We start from the raw sequence: 6,673 nt of genomic DNA, 5'->3' as shown, positions 1-6,673 counted from the left end.
GAGACAACCTACCACCTTGTTCAGGAGGGTACCATATGGGGGAAGACGAAGTTGGTTACCAACATGGGGTACACCTACAACATAAGAAAGAGACGGCCCAACGGTACCATCAACTGGCAGTGCACCATGCGCCGAAAAGACCACCCGTGCAAAGCTTCAGTGATTCAGCAAGACGGTGCATTCTTCCCAGGAATGCATGATCACTCTGGAGAATTTGGTGTACTATCCTCAACCCAGATCCAGGCTCGTGTGAAACAGGTAAATAATTATTATATATTCAAGTTTTTGTTTTTACCTTCAATGATTTTTCAGTCAAATTCGTGAATTTGGTTGTTTCCAGTCCTTGTGAGACAGCCATAATTAAATTAGGATATTAATTTCTTGAGAAACACATATTAACCTATATTATTTTGTTATCATAGGAAGTACGAGACAACTTGTTCCGGCTGGCTCCAGCCATAGTTAATGAAGTGCTGCTGGAGGAGCGGATCGACAAAAATCCCTGTCCTTCCAGAACCAAAACCAGAGAATATGGCCAGGGCTGCAAACAGACTGAGACAGCAACTGTTCCACCACAAAATGTAACATTAACGTGAAATCAAACAACTTTTGACCAAAATGTAACAACTTTTGACCAAAATGTAACATTAACCGGAAAGGTAACAACTTGTGACGCAAAATGTAACAATTTCTTTAAGGAGAATTGTAACAACTTTCTGATGCAAAGTGTAACAACCATCTTTAACGCGAAATGTAACGAGGCAAAATGTAACAACTCTGGTCTTGATATATAAAAAAGGAGATTTAACCTTTTTGTCAAGCTAAACATCTCCTGTCAGGCAAATTATACCAACCTACAGATCACATGATCAGTTCAGGATTTTCTTTTGTTGAAACAAAAAGTTTTCGTGTTTGTCATGCCAAGTCCGTGTCTGTCCGTTCGTGCTCAAGGGCACACAGCAACTCGACTTAATATCTTTAACGGCCTACTGACGTATGTTTTGGGGTGCATTGCTAAGGATGTAATAGTTAACTAATTTGAGAGAATTTGAGATTATTTTGGTCAGTTTCTAACTGACCAATCACCCTAAATATGATGTCATCAAGCCACGCCCATGGTGACCAATAAAAGAAAACTCTAAATTTGTCTATGTGCTACACAATTTGGGTAGTTAATCAGTGGTTTCATAATTTGTATTCGTTTTTGCATGCAGCCAAGCATGGTTTTCTTTTTTTTGAAAAATGTTCTTTTTAGAGAGAAACGATACTGAAATATCCATAAAATTTTCAAAAAAGATGATTTGAAAAAATCAATGCTTACCTATATTCTGCATTTGGAGGTGAAACATGCCATATGAAAAAAAATTAATTCAATTTAAAGACCCCCGGAAATTTAGGTTTTTTCTCAAACCGGAAGTCAGTTTGTCTACGCATACGCAGTTGATCTGAGAACAAGTGCGAGAAAGGGCGAGGAAAATTCTTGGATGGAAACAACAGTTCGTGTGGTGATTTTTGCTTGTGGCTGGGTTTTCTGGTCAGCTCGCTATATGATGACGTCAGTCACCGGAAGTAACATTTCACTTCCCTAGCAATGCTCGAAAAATCCGTCCGTGGGCCCTTTATATCTTTTATGGGGAGGCGGCGTGGCCTAGTGGTTAGGGTCCCATACTTGTAATTTGGAGGGCCTAGGTTCAAGGCCTGCTCGGACCACTTGGATTTGTTTCACGGTAGCAATGTTCTCAAATCCAAGGCCATGCTCTGTAAATAGACAATTCGTTTTCCTCCAACCAGTTAGGATTTTCAACATATGTTATGTCAGTTTGCGTATTTATTTCACCGATTTATAGTGTCCCCAAATAGCGGTACAGTGCTAAATACTTCGACACTTAAATGAAGTTTTTTTATTTACAAAAAAATAACAAAATTCGCACACCATGTCTGAAGGCACGCACAATTACCAACACCTGTCAGCCACTGTCTGAGACGCTAGTCAGAAGTAACATGACTGAAAAATTGCTTATATTTCCGTTATCATACACGGTAGAAGCACGAACCTGCTAGCCCGAAAGTGGGCTAGTATACTGACAGGATAAACTATAACACTGATAAAGGTAAACGATTCTTTCTGCAATGTAACAACTAACAAGGTTCTAAAAATCAACGGCAAAACGGGAACGCTAAACACCATATTATAAAAGTTTGAAGGGTAAGCCTTTTCTATGATATTTATCATCATATTTCATTTCTTTTGGTTCTTCCAATAGATTCGCAAGATGCTATACCAGCCAAGTCCTGATGCAATAAGGCTTAGCCATGCTGACGCCCACTTAACGTGATTGATTATTTCACACAGCCGAATAACTACTCCGCTTGCCTTCCCTTTCATGAGAATAATTTTTCACACGCTGACGTGACGAATATCGGCGATATTATTAATTTCTGGTACATATATCTTCGGCAGTGGTTCCTTGTCAACGATCTCTCTAAAGAACCTAGAAACAACCCGTAAGGGTTGCCTCATATACAGGAACATTGCAAGCGTCAGCATTATGATGTGCTCTAGAACGTCTTGGTTTCATACAGGTGCTTGGTCAGCTGAACCTAAAAATGATGAACGGTGTGGCAATACTGCAGTGTCGTTTACTGGAGCTTCACTCAAAGACAGGTCAAAAGCACAAGTTGGTGGAAACGGAGGTTGACTTTTACTGTCTCAATCTGAAACTGGCATTTCACTGATTAGCTCTTGGGAGTGGCTGTGTTCAATAGCGGCCTTGACGTTAATGTTGCTTGTTCCAGACAATGAGTACGATGGTTCTTGGGCATTATTCCTTTTGGACGCTGGTATTATGTCTGATTCTACTGCTGTCTCCTCGCTACAAATGTCTTGCCAAATGGGATCGTTTTGCAGTCTGATGTAGTGCTCACCATCACCTTCTGCAAAATGACCAATATGGAAACTGCAAAGAGCGAGCGAATCCGTTGGCAATATAATTGTTGTGGCAGCAGGTCCAAGGGAAGAAATGACTATAAACTCCACATTTAAGAGGTCTGCCGCAGCTTGCAGGGTAAGGTGATCACCGTAGGTACCGCCCCTCACCATATTTTCTAGATATGTAGGCCATGGAACCACGGTAAAGTTTTGCATGTGGGGGTTGTTTTCCAAATATTGTACCAATGATCGGTACAGTCCAATGATTCTAAGTGATGCGCAAACAACGGTAAAAATTGAGTTTCCATCTCCCGGAGGATCATATGAAATACGGAAATGGGTCGAGTCTAGACGATCTTTCATGAAGACTCTTTCACTATTGTATGCAAATTTATACTTTTTACAATGATCCGCTTTAGCACTTCTCGCTTCTCTCTTCTTTGCTTTTTTTTTTTCTCCCTCTCTTTGTCCATGGTTGTACTGGTTATATCACAAACTGAAATCCACTTGTTCATTTGATATCTGATATCGCCGAAGGAAATGCAACTTTGTACAAATCTTTTTCGATATTTCTTTTTGAGACTTGTGCCTCTAAGACATATCTTTTCTAGACTAGCTTACTATCAGTGCCAGGATATCGGATAAGAACAGTCTCACCAACGTTATAAACTGATGGAGGATGTTTTTTGGCTTCTCTCTCTACCATTCAGTTTGCGCATTTTTCAGTAGCGGACAAAGCTTGTGTTCTTTTAGCATTTATATTCTTGAAATGACCTCTGTAGTCCCTTGGGCGTGGTCTCACCATTTCTTCATACTTATCCAAAGGCACATCCCATTCTTCTGTGTGAGAGTTACCTGTCTGAGCTACAAAAATCGGTTTTCGAACAAAATATATTTCGAAGAGTGATTTCCAAGAGAGTTCCTCTTTTCAGCCTTGGTTCAGCGCCTGGGCGTAAGTCAGAAGCCCCTTCACCCAATTCACTCCAGCCTTTCTCATAGCAAGAAAACCAAACCTTAGTTTTTTCTTGAATGTCCTGTGAGCTCTCTCTACTTTCCCTTGTGACTAAGGATGGTAGGGGCGAACTTGGATAACTTTTATTTCGAGCGCTTTACAAAGACAAGACACTGCGCCATGGAATTCCGTCTCTTGGTCGTGTTGTATTACACAAGGAGCGCTATGTTCCCTGTAAATACGTATAAGTTCATGTGCCACGTGGGAACTTAGCTTTCACTCCCTTGGGACCAGCCAGTGATAGCGACTACAAAGAATCATTGTATTGATAGTTATATATATATACGAATTATCTTGTAAAAAATTTTAATGTTACACTCTCTATGGCTGAAGATGATGTTTGAAACATCGAAACATGTTCCGAAAATTCAAAAGTGTGGTTGTATTTTTTAAAATATCATTTACATATAAAATAAATAAAACGGGTCCAAGGATTGTTCCCTGGGGTACTCCTGACAAAACTGGATATTGTGACCCTTCGCTCTTCTTTCCCACTTTTTTCGTAACATAAACAACAATTTTATTAATTTGGGAATAAGAAAATATATACTTCATAACGTTTACTGAAGATTGGTGTGACCAAGTTTAGCCACCCACACACAGTAAATAGTAATGTAACTTAACCAAAAAGGTTGTTACATTTTGCATAGTTACATTTCGCATTAAAGACGGTTGTTACACTTTGCGTCAGAAAAGTTGTTACAATTTGCGTTAAAGGAATCGTTACATTTTGCGTCAGGGTTAGGGTTAGGGTTGGGGTTTACGTTTTGCGTTAAAAGTTGTTACATTTCGCATTAATGTTACAGTTTGCGCTAGTTGTTACATTTTGCGGTGTAACAGCAACTGAGGCCCGAAGACCCGACTGACCTACCGTTTGAGATCTCGGAAGAAAACATTCCTGTCGATTTCCCGAAAGCTGACGTCTGTATTCGCAGCAAGTGGCACTTGGTGTTTGCAACCAGCGAGAAACTTCAGCAGTTAGTGAAGGCCAAAAACTGGTACATCGATGGGACCTTCAAACTCTGTTGCTAGCCCTTTAGCCAGCTGTTTACAATCAATGCGCTCTTGAAGGGCGGAGATCAAGGTAAACAGGTTTGCCTCCTGTTTGTCGTCATGTCCAGGAGGAAAAAAAGAGACTATCGTGCCGTACTAAAAGAGGTGCTGAGCATACTTCCCTCGGCACCAGCTGTAAGAAGAATAACGTTAGACTTCAAGCGTGCTCTGTGGACAGTCCTCAGGCAGTTGCTACCAGACATCCCTCTACAAGGATGCCTGTTCCACTGGACACAAGCGTTGTGGAGAAAGGTAAGCGTCAATAACTTTCACACACAAATAAAAATAAAAGCCGGAGGTCACAGTTTTTCTCTTTACGAACCATCACTAAGCCGGACAATAACTTTTTATCTTTTTTCCTGCGGTAAATTGGCTTACAAGTGGGTCTGTTTACTTATAAACATTGTCATTGAATTGCCTTACACTCCGTCTATAGCTACAAAGGAGGATCTCGCATCCTTGTTTCGACTTCTTTCCTTTCCGTGTAGCTAAGTAGCTTTAAATACCTGTAAAACGGAGCACTGATGGAGAGGGGGGAGTAGAATGAGCGCACTGTCGACTTCAGGATTGTCAGTAATTAAAGCTACTGTTACGAGTTATCAACGTTAAATATCGTCGCTTTACTTTACTTTACTTTACTTGATCAGACTTTTCTACCATAAATTAAGTAGCAAATAGCGAGGAAATTCGTCAAGCGTACTTGTCTTTGTCTCACAATATCATTTTTTTCTATTAGGTTCAAGAGGTAGGACTGGAACCAACTTACTGCGCAGACAGCCCCAAATACAAATACATCCAAAAGATGATGGCCCTGCCCTTTCTACCAGAAGCCGATATCCCACCCATGTTCCAGCATCTCAGAGACATCACCACCACCATGACTCTTCGGGAACTTGTCAAGTACCTAGCTGACACCTGGGTTACCAGCACAATGTGGCCTCCTTTCTGCTGGTCTGTCTACATGCTGCCTATTAGAACGAACAACAACATCGAGGGGTGGCACCACAGCCTTAACTGAAAGGGAAACAATCGCGTCCACTTGCCCTTCTACCTGGTAATGGAGCTACTGCACCAGGAAGCCAGGCTCGTATGGATCCAGATACAACTAGTGTCTGACGGCAAGCTTTTTCCGTATCCAGAGGAGAAAGTACGGCTTGTTGTAGTCGAAGATTTTCAAGTACTGGCAGGACTACAACAGCAGTGAGATAACAGCCCGCTGTCTGCTGAAGCTGTGCAGTTATATCAATGGGCCCTACCACCAGATGCTGAAAACCCAACTTACAAACGGCACTTTTTAGGAGCCACCAAATCTGAAAAATTCATGATCAATAAGAATTTAGTGTGGTTTCTTCTTGCATTCCTTTTTGACTAAGTATTCAAGAACCTTCATACAACATCGGGTTCGACAAACACAATGTTGGATGAAGTTTTTTGATTGTTTAGCCAAAGCCTTGTGAAACAATTTTATAAATGCAAACAAAACAGCGAAGCCAGCAATAACAACTCAAGGCAGCTCTCAAAAAAATATAGTTATTGAGAGTAATCAATCCTATTAGAACTGTTTAAATTATATGAACTTCAACGCACGCGCACAGAGAAGTGTTGCCCTAGACAACATTTATCAAATCACATCACTACTCGCCTACCAATTCACCTCGGCTACTACTCGGCTACTTTGA

General features: G+C 40.9%; 1 pseudogene; it reads left to right on the top strand.

Moving 5' to 3' along the window:
* Nucleotides 1-531: 531 nt before the first annotated feature.
* LOC138046528 (uncharacterized) lies at nt 532-6,012 on the top strand (annotated as a pseudogene).
* The last annotated feature ends 661 nt before the right edge of the window (nt 6,013-6,673 follow it).

This window comes from Montipora capricornis, chromosome 4 (assembly GCF_036669925.1).
Source record: "Montipora capricornis isolate CH-2021 chromosome 4, ASM3666992v2, whole genome shotgun sequence".
Taxonomy (NCBI): domain Eukaryota; kingdom Metazoa; phylum Cnidaria; class Anthozoa; order Scleractinia; family Acroporidae; genus Montipora; species Montipora capricornis.
Note: the sequence above shows the minus strand (reverse complement) of the source record. Positions and strands in the feature narration are given on the sequence as shown.